This window comes from Galleria mellonella, unplaced genomic scaffold (genome assembly GCF_026898425.1).
Source record: "Galleria mellonella isolate WM207_F2 unplaced genomic scaffold, CSIRO_AGI_GalMel_v1 utg2721, whole genome shotgun sequence".
Classification (NCBI taxonomy): domain Eukaryota; kingdom Metazoa; phylum Arthropoda; class Insecta; order Lepidoptera; family Pyralidae; genus Galleria; species Galleria mellonella.
The window spans coordinates 102,399-120,200 of NW_026442063.1; the positions used below are offsets into that span (position 1 = coordinate 102,399).

Here is a 17,802-nt window from a genome sequence, read left to right on the forward strand (position 1 = left end):
TATATGGATATGAAATAAAACCCTGAAATAAAACAAGCAATTTGAATTCGTAATTCATATAAAACAGCTACCACAACCCTAGAGTCCCATGGCCAACAACATGGTTTCTGAATCGATTAATAACTTCACTGTATATACGTGAGAGTAACCAATTTGTCTAAAGTTCCAATACTCCAGCATTCACTGTTTGACGTCGATACCGGGGAGGTTTAATCGGTATTTGGGTGCTTGGGGTTTCGTGTTTAGCCAAATCACTCGTGCCTGTCATTTGATAATTAAATCCGCTTGTATTTCTAGACATTCATTACACAGTCTCTCACAATATTTTAATATAAAACTTGTTTTGCACTTAATATTTAAATTTAGTATATAAATCTAGACTTATACATACAGTTTAATTTTTTATCCTGTTTAAACCTGTTTTTGCCGCTATATGTAATATATATATATATATATATATATATATATATATATATATATTAATAGATAACAATAATGACCTTCTATAACTTCACAGATTATCGTACTGTAAAAATGATATAGAGGTAAATAGAAGCACAAGGCCACAAATATTGGTAGCACTAGTATTTTGCAGTAAATGTATATATACGCTATGCATTTTCACTCGCATTCCAAATTATGTTACAAATGGGTTGACTTTATTACCATACTGCATTCTCTTCCAGCAGCCTGCTAATAACTTAGATAATAACTGAAAACGAATATGTAAAAGATAGCGCAAAACGGTGACTTACGTAACAAATTACTATATATTTAGATAAATGAAGTACAAATATATTTCTAGTGGGACATGTGTTTTACATAATATTCATTCCTTTTATTTTTATTGTGCTGTACGCATGCAATAAATATTTCACAATAAATATTTACCAAGTGAAAAACAGCGGTAAACGTACATGAATCCAACAAAAGCTGTATACCCATTGCTTATATAACATATATTATATAACCAACAATTATATATAATATACAATTATATAATATTATATAACGTTACTAGATTATAATACTGAGCCTGGAATATAGATACGTGTATTATTACAGTGGCCCCGGCATCAGCAAACACGACTAGTAAATAAACAATAGGGTTTATTTATCTGACCAAAGCAGTGAATGTTTTTATTGGTTATCTAAGGATCGGAGGCAGAGGAAATTGCTCCCCGGCCGCCAGGAATGCACCCTTTGTTAATGGGATGAATATGTCTCCTATTTATCCCTATCCTTTACATTACAATAAAATTGGTTGTCGTATGTGAGCCACATATAGATGTATCAGTGCTGGTGATTGTTGACACTTGCTGGAAGTTTAAATTCACTATTTAATACCTGTACGCAATACATTGGATTCGAGTACTCGATTTTGCAGTTATAAGCTATCATCAAAGGATTGTTTACATTTGTTTTCTTTCCCTCCGTGCAATCAATTGACAAATGACTTATTTGTATTATTTTTCCTCTTTAACTTTATTCGCATGACCGGGATCAATTGTTTGGAGTACCTTGTGAAAACGTAACAAAGAGCAATTTTAATTGCTTGAAAATATTTATTATGAAACCAACAATGAAGTAAACTCTATCGATTGCAAAAAAGGATTATGTAAATCGGTTCAGAATTCCCGAAGTTATTGCGCAAAAAATACGGACGAACTGAAAACCATCTCCTTTTTGATGTTGCTTACACACTTAGTTCCTTTCCCCGTATTTGGGCTGAGGTAATACATATTACATGGAGGTCGGAGGGTGTCGTTTTTCCACTTCCTGGGGATGTCTGACTGACAACTCGCTTTATTCATCGTCACCCGTGTGAATCAACTAGAAAGAAGTATATTTTTTTATAACGTATCTCGCGATTATTCTCGATCTAAGATGGGAAGTGATGATTAGCAACGCTTGTTAACCCAAGATACGGCCCATCTGTATACTGAGCTTCAAACAAAACAGTAACTAATATTCAAACATCTTTTTTTATTATTTTAATATATCTTAATTTCACAGTCAGGACTTAACGCGACGCAATTACAGGTAAATACCTAATTTTGCGTACCTAATTTTTATTGCCGACGTTTCGATGTGACTTGAACCACGTCGTAGTCACGGCAGGAATGAAGTAAACAGAACTGAAGAAGATGCAGTCATTATTAATTTAAAATAAGTGCAAACAACGCGAAAGTTTAAAATTAACAAAGATTTCGTATTTCCAACTAATCGTAGTATGAAACAAAGTTTCTCTGTTTACTTTTCTAAATTACGCAATATGTTTTAATTCGGTTTCTTTATTTATTTTAATATTTTTTTATGAAAGATTTGAATCCTATTAATATTATACATTCGAAAACATGTAAGGATCGATGGATAGATAAATAGAGGGATATTTGTTACTCTTTCACGCAAAAATTACTAGACAGATTGAATGAAATTTACTACATCATTAGGGTTATACCCTCAGTTAGTACATAGGATACTTTATGTACGAAACACGCAACTAATATATTCTAATTATGTTAAACTTATGTATATATTCAAGTTGATAAAAATATTTTTTTTATAATACTAATGCGAATGTAGTATTTTTATAAAAGCTATACATATAAATAATATAAAATATTGACTTGTTGACTGGGTTGAGTGGTAGAGAATGCTATATAGTATTAATTCCGCCTTTTGTACCAGACATATTTTTTATAAGTGGTCAATAGAGAATAAATAACATACATATATACATACATATCTGTCACGCCTGTCTCCCATTAGGGTAGGCAGAAACAATGGAACGCCAAATGCTTCGATTCAAACAAACCTCTTTCGCTTCTTCCACATTCATCAATCTTTTCATACACGCTCGCCGGATACGGGTACTTTTAATTTGTCCCTTCTTCAGCACGTCGCCTATTTGGTCGACATACGTCCAAATAGGTCCAAATACGTCCAAAGAATAAATAAATAAATAAAAATATGCATGAAAATAAATTGCCTACCACTTCTCTTCTGATAACCATGGGAATTATGTTTATTTGTCACTCGCTACTGTGACGTCTGTTACGAATCTTTGTCAACACTATTACGGTTCCTTTCTATCACGGAGCCCCAAAATACGCACTAGGATTCTCTCGTCTATAAAACATGTAATTTCTGAACGAGCACAAAGCAAACTTAGTTGTTTATGCATGAGTGAAACACTTAATAATTGACATTACCATTTTTTCTAGAGTTTCGATGTTCTTGGACGTAAATATTCTATAGTCAGCAGAGATTTGTTATTTTTTGTTACTAAATTGATATAATTAATTCATTTTGTAAATTAATTCAGTATCAAGAATATAATAGAATATAAATCAGAATAAAGAATATAATTCAGTATCAGTAATAGAAAACGTTTTTCTTTATTTTACAAGTACGAGTAATAATAACAGGGGGAGGCTGTATCAACATTGTATCCGTGGGTGTCTTAGTCCTATTCGTGTTTATGATGAAAAACAGCTGTGTTTCTGTTGAAAAGATGAAATTTGAAATTATTTATTTATCAATTAATTTAACTTAAATACACAGGCGTTCTTTAGCCGTCAACCATGAGGAAAATAGAAAAGTAACAAGGTGATGCATTTACTACTAAAATAATCAAATAACATAAAAATATTGTTTTTTACCAGAGGGAGACTTTGTACAAAAGTCGATTGCTTGGGTACCTCTGTCCCATTCGTGTTTCAACCGTGATACAGTTGTGTTTGCATGGCTGTGTTTCGGTTTGAAGGGTGGGATATGGCGTTATTTACTGGCGGAATTTACTGGGTACAGAGGAATAACACCTGACTCCTGAGGAATGGCAACGCATGGGGGGTATCATGGGCAAAACAGTATATTCTGTTATGTGCATGGTACTGCTTATGTCTATAAGCGACGGTTACCACTTAACATCAGATGAGCCGTCAGTTTGTTTGCCATTCTAAGTGGTATAAAAAAAAATTGTTACTAACATATATACATTTTTACACGATCGAATTACACGATGTAGAAGCTTAACATCTTAGTCATCATCCCATTACTACAAATCCTGGAGGGAAAGGATTTGTTAGTAATGGAATCTAACAACAGGAAACGATCGTGCTTCTTGAGAAACTCATCACAAAGGGCTAACCTGCTTTCATCCTTATAACTAAGTGGCACCTCGCTAGCGTATACCGATAGGACAGGCGCGGTTACCATACCATTTTTACGCATTAAAATAAACATCTTAGTCCTTTGGAACAACGCATGAATATGAGGAGTAGCGTAATTTATTTATTTATTTACGTTCACCAACAATTGTTTTCACAAGATAGATAAATATTTACATATTATGGAGCTTAGAACTAAATTTAACATTTTTTATAGGCAAACACATCATTTTATAGGCAAATACATTTATAACAATTAGTAAGGAGGGAACAAATATATACAACTTACAACTATTATTAAATGCTTAACAAGTAAACCAACCAAAGCCACCATATCCATAAGCAGATCCAGTAACACGACTCATTTCATACATTTAAAGACATTTCGTACAAAAGCAAATGTACTATCAAAATTAATATCGGTCACTACAACCGCTTTTGTAATTTTACAGGACCTTACAGTTTGAGAGTTATTACCCAGGACAGTTCTTCTAATTTTTTTTTATACAACTTAGAATGACATACAAGCTGACGGCCCACCTGATGGAAAGTGGTAACCGTCACCTATACACATGAGCAGTACCATGGACATAACAGAGCATACTGATTCGCCCATGATACCCCCCATGCGTTGCCATTCCTGAGGACTCAGGTGTTATTCCTCTGTACCCAGTAAATTCACACCATATCCCACCCTTCAAACCAAAACACAGCTATGCAAACACAACTGCTTTATAGCTGAAACACGAATGGGACAGAGGTACCCAAGCAAACGACTTTTGTACAAAGTCTCCCTAAATGGAGATATTAACGGAGTTATGGGTCCACAAGTAGTAACAATTTTAGTCTAGTAATTTTATAATGCTTAGTAACTGGGGAAAATTTATAGTTTACTAGTTGTTGCCTGCGGCCTTGTACGCGTAATGTAGTATTTCCTCATTTATTAAAAACTACCCATTTAAATAATTTACTCTTCAAATGGGTCGTAGTCGCCCCACTGTCAAGTTTCTGATACCATCAATGATACGCAACATACACTGTTAAAGTATCGTATAAACTCGATAGAAAGAGAAGATGAAATATGAGAAGAAGAGATGAAGAAGGCGCATGAGTGCGCCATTTTCACCTAAATGGATTAAATAATGAACTTATTCAATCTTTATTAGCTGATCTTTAATTAGAAATTTTTGAATATCTCTGTAAATTATTGATGCCCGTTAATTGCTCCGAGAATGCGTAAAGAAGATAAAATCTTACCTGGGAATTCAGTACAAGAAACGATAGGACTTGATATACTTAAAAAAGGTAAAAGCTCTTAAAAATAAAAAATAAATCCTTTTTTAACGAGCACTTATATTATAATAAGCCTATGTTCCAAATTTCAACATTTTAAACTTAGTAGTTTTGACCGTCAGAACGATTTAATTTATAAGTATAGACAAGAGATGGCAGCACCCAGGTGAAATATCATATTTTACCTAAATTATCGCTATAATTCCCTCCTATTAACCTCACAATTGGCCGCGCATCCTTTCCCGTGGGTGTCGTAAAAGCCGACTAAGGAAGGGCGAGGGATGGGCAGCAGCGTTCCTCTTAAAATATCTCTAAAGCCTACTGCGATTCCCAATCTATCTGACAAGCGTGGCATCTACTGGCAAAACCTCCAAAGGGGGCAGCTTATGTTCAGCAGCGGACAGTTAAAAGCTGATATGGTGATGATGAACCTCACAATGTTTTGTGTGATCACCGCTGTGGTGTACCGACATGACAACAGACTACGATCACCACTTTCTACCAAGCTGCATGAAAACTTATATAATTGTTGTTGATTTTTGGCTTAAATATCAACAGAACTGGACGAGGAAACAAATCAAAGAAAGTAGGTACACAAGATCCTGTGGGTTTGATTTTTCAAGATAAAAGCAATCAGCTGATATGGAGGAAAATGGAAGACGTAAAGTAGATAGCGAGGCAGCCTGGTTGGTACTATTTGGATAAATAACTGCTTTTCTTCGCATCTGTAGTAGAATATCAAGTGGCAGAATGTTACGTCGGATACTACTTGCTTCTATCTATCAGGACTAGTTATATAATACATGAATCAGGACCATACAAAGCGATAATAACTCCCGATTGTGATTCGGGAGCGCCAACATCGAATTCCAGTCTTAATGTCTGAACTTTTCAAATTCATTTTTGGGTTATTTTAAAATAACCCAAAAATGATTACATGTTTCGTGCTCCGGAGGGCATGTAAATTCACATCTTAATCTTGCTTGTATAACTTGGAGGGCACAGCAATTATTTACGTTAGAGGGCGCCACCCTTGCAAATTGTAGCAGTATCATGCAAAACATATAATTTACAAAGTTAAAAAAATCGATGCTGAAATGAAGGAAACCGTATGTTATCTTTATGGGATAGTATTTTATGTGGCAAACCGGCCGAACGGAAGCGAATGTCTTTTTCGCTCGTTTGCTTTTTATGTCAAACGGAATGAATTTTGTATATATATATATGACCCTTTAGTTAAGTATAGAATGACCTTGTCAAGAGTTTTTCACATCGGGTAAGGTCAGATGTTAAAAAACAATTGGGTTTTCCTTTAGATAATTTTTCTGTGTCTGAATGTACGTATAGAATTTAGACAATAAAAAATTTATTCTACGAATAATTATTCCTTATAGTGAATATTGTATTAAATATATTGTAGAAAGAATTCTACAATATTCATTGTCAAATATTTCTTGTTACTAATTACTTTTCCGGCGGTTTAGTGAAAAGATACGTGTTCTTTATACTTCCTTATAAATATGAATTGTAAATGTCACCAAGTGCTACAATCTACAGCATCTTTGATATCTTATTTAAGGCCACTACTAAAAGTAAACAAACAGCGAGAGGGGAGAACGGCGCCTATCTGGCAGCGCGTCCCGGCCGCCGTCGCCGCAGCCGCACCGCACCGGCGGCGACGCGTTATCGGATTATGGCCACATTCGTCTTCATACGGGCCTCACTGCGGATAACACCGGCATTATTTCAGCAACACCGCCTATCTATCAGTACGGGGCGCACACTAAACCTACATACGTGCATATACATTATTTAGAGAAAGCGATAGGCGTAGGGTGCTTCGATAGCTACTGCTCTGAGATCATTTACGCGGCTGCACTCATAGACACCAATTTGAGAAAATTTAAGACTTGCAGCTGATTGCATTTTGTAATTAATAATACACAAATACATTTTGCTCAACAAACAGTGACTGATTAAACTAGATTAGTAATTAAATTGAAAGTAGCTATTTGAATATAGAACGCGGAACCGTGTCTCCTACAAGACGATTTTACTTAGCAACAAACATTTCAATACTTACAAAATAAATATGAAACTAGCATAGATATAAACTTTACCAATAACAAATAGTTTACAATATAATGGTCAATATTGGGGGGAAAGGGATTGTTAGTAATGGAGACTGAGAATCCCATTGCTAGCAATATACCCAACCAGGTCGACCTCCTCGCGGTTGCCCCTGGAAACTATCATGGTTAATTCCTGATGAATTCATCATGATGGGCTAACTGGCCTGTTTTCATTCTCATCTATCACCCTTCATTGGTGCCCCGCCAGCGTATCCCGTTAGCGCAGGCGGGGTTACCATACCATTTACACCGATAAAAAAAAAGGTATATAATCGAATATATATATATATATATATATATATATATATATATATATATATATATATATAATTGGTATCACAAATAAATATAATAATATAAACAAATCAAATAATAAAATATAATATATATAATCGAGTAACACATAGACAAAATAAAAATTAGATGAATTAAGAACTATCACCTTACGAAAATAGTTTTAAAATCGTACTCCTTTTTTATTATAAAATTAAGAATCCTGTACTTGAAAGGACTGAAAGTATTAAAGATCTGAAAATAATTATTTACAACAGGCTAATATTTGATCGTCACATAGGCTATATTGCCAACAAAGCTAACAAAGCTGTGGAATTCATTATGCGACCATTGTACTCTTCTTAAACAAACGAAAACGAGCTTTTATACCGTGCCTGATATTTGTAATAACTTGAAATACGCCTGCCAAATTAATAAATGCTATTCAAACACACCTCGAGCTAGAATACACTGTGCTATGAGGAACCAGATGCAAAATACCCGCGACAAATCCGAGCCAATTATAGAAAAGTTTTTTTTTTGCTAAATCCCCAAATATACACATTGCAAGATTTGAGCGTATCCCAAAAACTGTATATCGGTATACAGGTGCTAGTACGAATACTAGGTGCTTAGATCAGTAATCGAGCCGTCTAGCATTCCTCCGCCATCTGTCGTTACGGTCCGTTTCTTGACCGACTTTCTATTGTTCTGTTCCACCCGTATATTCGTCTCTTTAGCTATCACGTGCATAGCTCATATAAGGCACATACCCTTTTAGGTAAATGCTTACTTTTGTTTCACTGTATAATTATAGTCGTTAATCCAACATCATTATGTCCATAACACAGTGTAAAATAATCAGTAGTTCAAATAAAAAAAAAACATTACCTACATATTACCAGAGGGAGAGTTTGTACAAAAGTCGATTGCTTGGGTACCTCTGTCCCATTCGTGTTGCAACCGTGAAGCAGTTGTGTTTGCATGGCTGTGTTTCGGTTTGAAGGGTGGAATATGGCGTGAATTTACTGGGTACAGAGGAATAACACCTGAGTCCTCAGGAATGGGGGGTATCATGGGCGAAACAGTACACTCTGTTATGTCCATGGTATTGCTCAATACTGCTCATGTCTATAGGCGACGTTTACCACTTTCCATCAGGTGGGCCGTCAGCTTGTTTGTCATTCTGAGTTGTATAAAAAAAAAATTAATATGCTCTATTCTCTATTTCATCTTTTATCTATCTAATCTGAATTTATGTTCCACGATGATGATTGAATTTTTATGTATTGGTAACCAAGACGACAAATATATATTATCTACTGGTAAAACAGCTAGAAATGAAACTTCTACCGCACATTATGCTTACTATATAACGAAATATGAAATCAAATTACAATTACGGAGTCACAACAAAGTTCATCATCATCAGATCAACCGTCAACCGTCCACCGATGAATATAAGCCTCTCCCTTGGGGATATTAGCAATAGTTGCCACGCTTGGCAAGAGGATTAACAACCGCAGTTAGCCTTTGAAGATGTTTTAATAGGGACGCTGCTGCCCATCCCACGTCCTTCCTTATTCGCCTCTTACAACACCCACGAGAAAGGAAAGGACGGCCTATTCTATGCCGGGACCACACGGCAAATAACAAACCTCAGTTAGTTACACCTCAAAAATAGCAACATATGAGAAATGTCCATGATGCCCGTGGTGTAGCTCATTTCTATTCGGCGACTACAACTTTTCATCACGTAGACTTCAGCTTGTTCATCATTCCAAGTTGTATATAAAAAAAGTTAATAAACATAATCACATAGATAAAGCTTGTAAAGAGACATCTCCTCAAACAAAATGAATAAATTGTAAATACGATTCGTTAGTTTTAAATGTCGTATACAATAATAGCAAAGAGACGGCGACACAACTCCGGCCGACCGCGGCAAATTGCTCACAAATTTCTTTAAATTGCTACTTTTCTAAACACTGTTCCCTCCTTGCTGACTGCGGAGACATTGATGAAAAGGTTTCTTGTTAAGTGGACTACTCGGCCGTTAAATTAGTACACTCGTATTAATTGAATCAAATCTTAAACAAGTTAAACAAACTTGTAGCCGGTGAGGTCTTTAATTTAACTTTAATAGTGGTTTAACACAACGTTCTCTCATCTTCTGATGATCGCGGCTTCGAACCCCGCACATTACAAAATTCTCATGAGTTTTCTTTGTAGGTATATTAAAAGGAAAAAGACTTTATTTAGATGTAGCTTTTACCGGCGACTTTGTCGATAAAAAGTACCCTATATCCTTCTACATCCTGTATCTATACGTGTATACCAAACTTCATGGTGATTAGTTAAGTCAGTGGACAGTAAGGCCGTAAAGTATCAAACTCACTTTCACATTCATAATATTAGTAAGGACAATTATCATTACATGATTATCATTACATATTCATTGTCATTACAGAGTATAAGCTCTGATTATTTTGGTAGAAGTATGGTGGAATGTAATAAAATAAATGACTGGGATGAAAGGGATTGTTAGCGATGGAGACAGAATCCCATTGCTAGCAATATACCCAACCAGGTAGACCTCCTCGCGGTTCCCCCTGGAAACTATCATGGTTAATTCCTGATGAATTCATCATGATGGGCTAACTGGCCTGTTTTCATTCTCATCTATCACCCTTCACTGGTGCTCCGCCAGCGTATACCATTAACGCAGGCGGGGTTACCATACCATTTTCACCCTTAAAAAAATGACTTATTGATTGATTGAATTATGGAAATAAGAATAAGTGGTATTTATTCTGGATGTCGATCGCAAGTTGCATCCTACAGGACTTTTAGAGTTTTCAATAAACAGGATGCAGTTATATTCGTATTATATGTGGGAGTGAGAGACAACATGCTGATATTATAAAATAAATATATAGCGGTCATTAACTGTCAAAAACTAATTTAACAGGCGTGTTGTGGCGACCCGGCCCCGCCCACTTATAATTGAAATAACGGTCAATAATATTAACAAATTGCCAGCTTAAAAACGTTTCTGTTGTAAATAATTATTTTTTATTGCAGTTTATTATTTTTATGTCCATTTTTACGTAAATAAGCAATTTCATTCATTTGTTTACAATTCTGACAAGACAAGAAAAAGCAGATTATACAAAAGACGAGTGAGAAGCATCGTCATAATAATAAATATTGCATTCTTTTTATATTAAAATAACTAGTTATTTTAAAAGCGTACACTTCACTCGGTCGTATATAGGGGAGAAATAAACTACGGTTTCGTCGACAGCGTCTGATTCTCCGCAGCCGAGCACCATCGAATAAAATAAATCGAATTGAAAAGCTTTATGTTTTCAATTTGTTTTTGTTTCAATTGTTTTTAGATTTTGCATTGAATACTTATTCAGATATTAAATTATACAGCTAAAACCTCTTAATGGAATTGAACAATTAAAAAAAGCTTTAAAAGGGTAGACACGAGCTTTGTTATAAATTAAAATGCAGAAATTTTTCAATGTCAAACAGGGCGTAACGAAACGAGAAAGAGAAGCTAAAATCAATTGAATACTTTATAAAACTGTTCAATGTTCCCCATTACTACAAGGATGGTGTCTCCCTCTGGTGTCAAGTGTTTCTGGACCGCTTTCTCTATACATGAAAATCTCTGACGTGACGTACTTGACTACACCTTTAAGTGTCCATCGACGCACATATCAGGTAACAGTCATTTTTAGAGTTCCTTTCCATTTCTTTGTCACGGAAAACAAAAAGGTACAAAGGATCCCGTTTGGTGCGACTTTGCCACAGCAATATATCCTATCAAGTAAATTTTTACGCGGTGCTCCCAGAAAACTATCGTGGTTAATTCTTGCGCAATTCGACACGATGGCCTAATTGACCTGCTTTCATTCTTACCTTATTTTTTCCACACTGGTTCCTCGCCAGCGTATATCAATAGTGCAGTTAACATTTTAATTTAACCCTTATTATAACATTTAAAAAAAATACTAGTAAGAAGGCCCTTAGTTCCTGCTAAACCAATTTAGATTTTTTTTATATCACAAAGGTGGCATACAAGTCTGATGGTAAACGATCACTCTAGCCTGTGGACGCCTGATACACTGGGGGTATCACGTGCCCGATACTGACCCTGAAGAACCTTAATATACCCTTTTTGAAGAATCCCATACTGTTGTCTCTAGGGAAAACCTCGGCAGGGAGCTCATTCCACAGCCTAAGCGTTCGTGGAAGTAAATTTCTCTGTACGTGACCATTTAGGTTCAAGTGTGTGAGCATGAATTCCCTGTCGATGGCGAGCGGTGCGATGATAAAAGATGGCTGTAGGCATCAATTTAAACAATGCGTCAGAACAGAATCTGTTATACAAGCGGTAGAATACACAAAGGGAGGCAAAGTCTTGCCTTAGATTTAAGGGCTCGATACCGCCTATGAGCTTGGGATCGTCAACAATTCTCACAGCCCGTCTTTAAACCGAATCAAGAGGACCCAGCTGGTATTTAGGTGCTCCAGTCCACAGATGAGAGCAGTACTCCATGACGGGCCGGACTTGCGACTTGTACAACAAAAGTCTTTGTATCGAGGTCAAGTACACCTAAGATTTGAAAAAGCGATTATCTTTCTGTTGTACTATTTGCTTTAGCTGATTGGAATACATTTTTAAATAACTTCTTTAGCAATTCTGAACTAAATTAGATTAAATAAAAATAAATTAAAAAATATATAAAACTTTAGAGAGGTGCAATAAAAGTGATTTTTATGATGCTGCGATCAACAAAGAAAAATAATAATGTATTTATATTGCAACGTCTTAATGGCAGATCTTTCATCGAATGCTTTTGTTGTAATGTTATTTTTACAGTAAATGTACTTGATGAAAAATACGCTGACATATTACGACGATACCAAATGGTATGCGATAAGGGCACAAAGAAGAAGATACATGATAAAAAATCTTATAATCAGGCGTACGCAATTTGAGAACATTTCATCCTTAATGTATGTTTAAATTCAGTCGGTGAAACGTTTCATGACAACCCGGGAATTGTACGACTGAATTCCAGTTCAAACCGCTTCTTCAATTTCATATCTGACTCAATTGACTGATTTGTTTGAGATAACATTACGTTTAAAATTAATTGTTCTTAACATTATGTTTGTGTACAATAAAGAATTAGAAAAAATTAAAGCATAACTGTATTTTTATACTCATGGCTGAACCAGTCAACTAATCACGTTTCCGATCCGACTGATTTACAGACAAAAGGTTATCAAAAACTTGACCACAATAATATATTAATTACAAAAAAGAAAACATCAATATTATATATCTGTGTGTACAGTTGAAATCTCAAAACTGCCTTATATTGTTTTTATAAAGATTTCAATATAGATAAAAGAAAAAACAATGTTACAAAGTGGAAAGCGAATGCTAGCGGAATGTATCCGTACGTACCGAATATGTTGCTACGACAATTTGGCTTGCGTTTGCACTGCTCAAAGGTCAGGCTCGGCAACTCATTATTTAGTGCACGTGCTATCTATCGCACAATTATTGTTCGTAATAAGACGTCTGTTTTATTGAATGAATTAGGTGTAGTTACAGTTTTGGAAGTTAATTTTAGACAAAGGTTAAGAGCGATACCGCGACGACGCGGCGCGGCGCGGCGGCGGTGAGCCGCGGTGTTGCGTACGATGCACGTCTTCGCTTTTTGAGCGAACGACGCTTTAAATTGCATATAGAAATCATTTATCAATTAAGTTGAAGTTATATAATAAAATCATTAGAATAAGTTTAAAAATATTTATGATATAATTAGCGTTGTATGTTGGCACTTGGTCTAATTTCGAGTATTCATTACGTGTTAATTGTAAAAAACTTTGTTCCAATTTTATGTTTGTATACATATTATACATTTGAACAATTTGTCTTATGAGTTTCTCAAAAAAAAATATATTTTAATATAAAAATCATATTCCAAAATAAGTTACTGAGTGACTGAAAAATTTCAAAGTTGGATTAAGATTTGAATCCGCGCTCGTTATTCTATTGCATTTTATATTAAAAACATTGTTAAAAAAAAAACTTAAACTAAGATAAAGTTACATTTTATATTATTTTTTAAAATAAAATACTTTTATAAAAAAACCCGACCTACCTACCTACCTTTTCTTTCTATTAAATAAAATATGTGAAAAAAAAACTAACAAAAAAAAACTTACCTAGTATAATGAAGCAATAAGCGGTGTATTCCCCGGTGGAGACAATACAGAGGTCTAGAGGCGCACAAGTGCACAATGCATCAACACTGATCACCTGTTCACACACGCTAACTTCACTGAAAGTTTTCCCGCGCGCAACTTTTCACAGGCCACGCAGTCGGCACGGAGCACTGCAGTTGTACTTCTTATAGCATACTTTGCATAAGAATAATATTCTCATGTATTATGTTGGTGCAGTTTGGTAGTGACAGTAGTATTAGCTGTAAGTGGATGTCGGGTGGGCGAGCGCGGGCGGCAGGTCGCGAGTGGTAGCGCGCCGGCGGTCGGTCCGTCAGTGTGTCAAGCCGGCGCGCCGCCACACAGCGCGCCCCGCCCGCCCCTCGCGCGCACCGCACACCCTGCACCCTGGCATGGACCATAGACCATAGACCATGGACCATGGACCACCATACAGTTCCCATGAAAGATTTTCGTATATTAATTTTGTCTTAAAGTTTAAATATCCCGTACCACTATATACGTACACACTAATCTTCTGATCAATTCATTTTAATGAATTTTGTAAATCAAATATGATATTTTTTATATCAATAGGAAAAAGCGATCCTAGTTCGTGACCGTAGAGGGGACCAAACAGTGTTAATAAGTAATACACGTATAAAATATTCGTAAAAAGACTCGTTTATTCATGCATTGAGTATGGAGGAGCGGTAACAGTATCTTGATAATAATTAAGGAAAGAAATAATTCCACTCTTCTTAAGCAACCTATAATGCTAAACAAGCTGAGAGGCCGTCTTATGGAAAGTGGTAACCTTCGCCTATAGACATGATTAGTACTGTGAACATAACAGAGTATAGACACAGCATACTCTCATGACACCCTTCATACGTCGAAATTCCTGAGGATTAAGGTGTTATGACTTCGTACCATATAATTTAATTACCATATTGCACTCTTCAAACAATTAAATATATTTATAATTTTCCTTCCTTGAATGATTCCTCAAGTATGTGTCTATCATCAGACTGAAAGAATGTGGTGAGTAAGCTAATATTAAACAATATGGACTTCACTATCTCATTTTTTTTTATTTTTTCATACATTTAAGTATGAGGAGTAATAAATAAGAAAACGGAATGAACGAAGGAGTATACTTTATTTGCATTATATTATATAATAAACAAGACAATTAATAAATACATATACATACATACATATACATATATACGGACAAATCACACAGATTGAGCTAGCCCCAAAGTAGGTTCTAGACTTGTGTTATGGGATACTAACTCAACGATACTATATTTATAATAGATACATATATAGATAAACATCCAAGACCCAGGACAATCAGGAAAAGATCGTTTTCCATCATGACCTGGCCGGGGATCGAACCCATAAATGCAACGATAGAGTTGTATAAGTATAGTAAGGTGGTCTTATTGTTTTTTTTTTTTGTATTGTTGAAAGCAATCTTTTCAAGACAACTGTTACGTAAACGTTATTGTATAATTAATTGCTGGTTATCTCAAGTCTTAGACGGAAATACTACGAGTGCGACCAACGCGCTGATCACACGGGCGAGTTACGCTAAATGATATCATCCGTATTAGATTTACAATTGAAACATATGTAAAGAAACAATTTTTTGTATGATCTGATGTTGCTTTGTAGTTTGTATTCACACAAATTCATTATTTTTACAATTAAAATTTAAAAAAAAAAAAGCAACAGATGAATTTCTTGCCCGTTCTTCATGGCGGAAATTTCGTTTTGAAATTTCGTTTGGTAATGAAAAAAAATATGCTATTAAAAAATGTTTCAATCTAAGTTTACTTGAATAAAAATATTTATTTCTTCTTTTATCAAAATTAATTTTAAATTTAAAACAAATAAATATTAGTTGTAGTTACTAATCTATTTTATTTTAATTTAAATCTAATAACGATACTGAATACAACCGTAACTATTAATAGCTGATCCCATATTACATTAGCATCGTCTCAAATCAATTTATTAAATAACGAACCTGTAGTGTTGTAGTGCAGCTACCCCAAACGGTAATGTTAGTATTATTGTGGTGAATGCGGGATATTGTCGAAGATAATGAAAGTCGATATTGAATCCTCCGAATTACGGCGCACAGATTTCATCTTCTTAATCTAAATATATGTTAATATAAACTATATTTAAACGTAATTTCACCACCGTACAACCCGCTATAAACTAAAGTTTTATCCCAACCATCTGGATGAGTGGCGCTCTTCCATCGTGCGTTTTTCAAGACACTTTCTTTCACCCACAACCACTCTTTGGAATCAACTTCCGCAGCAGTATTTCCGAACCGATATGACATAGTAACCTTCAAGAAAAGAGTGTATTCCTTTTTAAAAGGCCGGCAGCACACCTGCAATGCCGTTGGTGTTGTGGGTGATCATGGGCGGCGATAGTCACTTACCATCAGGTGAGTCGCAAGTTCTTTTGCCCCCTGGGGTGTAATAAAATTAAAAAAAATATATTTAGAACTATATTTTCATGTATTTTGTTAAAAATTAGTACTTTTTTTTTATAAGGAAAATGTGAACCGTCACCTACATACCGTCATCACAAAATACAAGCACACTGTAGTCACCTGTGACGCCCTAAATACGTTGGACATTCCTAATGATTTCTGTATTTCCTTATGCCTCCATTTTTTGTAATTTCAATATCATCTTGCCCTATATAATAAATATATCTTACCCTTCAAAGCAAAACAAAACTGTTCAAGTAAAAATTTTAATAAAACAAAATGAAATTGTTTTCCACAAAACACCGACATCAATTGTGGCCAAACGAGCCATTTTGATTTTAATAAAATTTCTATGGAACAAAGCTGTAAGAATAAAAAAAATTTCAAATCAATTTACTACCGACGGAGTTAAGAGGGAACAAACATTAAAAAAATACAACTGAATCGAGAACCTGTTTCTATCATGAATGGAGGTTTTAAAGTAAAATTAATTTGAAGGATCTATAGTTTTAATAGCTCATAGCGTACGAGACTGAGCTCTGTAAATTTCCGGTTAGTTACAGAGCACGCGGAACTCAATACGAACTTTAGTCACGCTAGTTTCACGTCACTTTCATACTATGTAATTAGTTGCTTTAACTAGTTTTATTAAAAAATCGTGTATTTACACGACAAAGAAATTAGGAATAATAATAATAATAGATTTAATAATATATTTATTTATTTTCTTCACAAATTTTACAGAAAAAGACAGCTACATTAAAATATACAACTATATATGTATAAATGCATAAATGCAATACTCTGTACAACTTGTGGGAGAGTGGACCCTAAACTAGATCAGAAATATATATCTCAGGAATCCAGGAAAAATGTTTAATTATATTATATTATTAAGAAATATTGTTTAATTGGGAATTTGTAATATATATGTTTAAATAATTTAAAGATATAAATTATATATTTAAATTTCTCGACTATTTTTCTGGTGACCGAAAACACTATTAATAAATTACCATATCAAATTCAAATATGCTCCGCGTATTATGAACGTGTCAAGTACGAGTATTACGTTCGCCACCAAATCAGGTGATGGCTCAGACTGCCCCATCGGGAGATACAGTCGCGAGCACGTTCATTACATAATATAATGATC

General features: G+C 34.8%; 1 protein-coding gene across 2 annotated transcripts in view; it reads right to left on the reverse strand.

The window, feature by feature from the left end:
* The window catches only part of LOC113522928 (FMRFamide receptor-like), a 106,399-nt gene extending 91,932 nt beyond the window's left edge, over positions 1–14,467 (reverse strand). For both annotated transcript variants that reach the window (XM_052895362.1, XM_052895360.1), the window contains exon 1: positions 14,129–14,467. The gene's annotated coding sequence lies outside the window, so the exon portion shown is untranslated. The remainder of the gene's footprint in view (positions 1–14,128) is intronic.
* Positions 14,468–17,802: the final 3,335 nt, after the last annotated feature.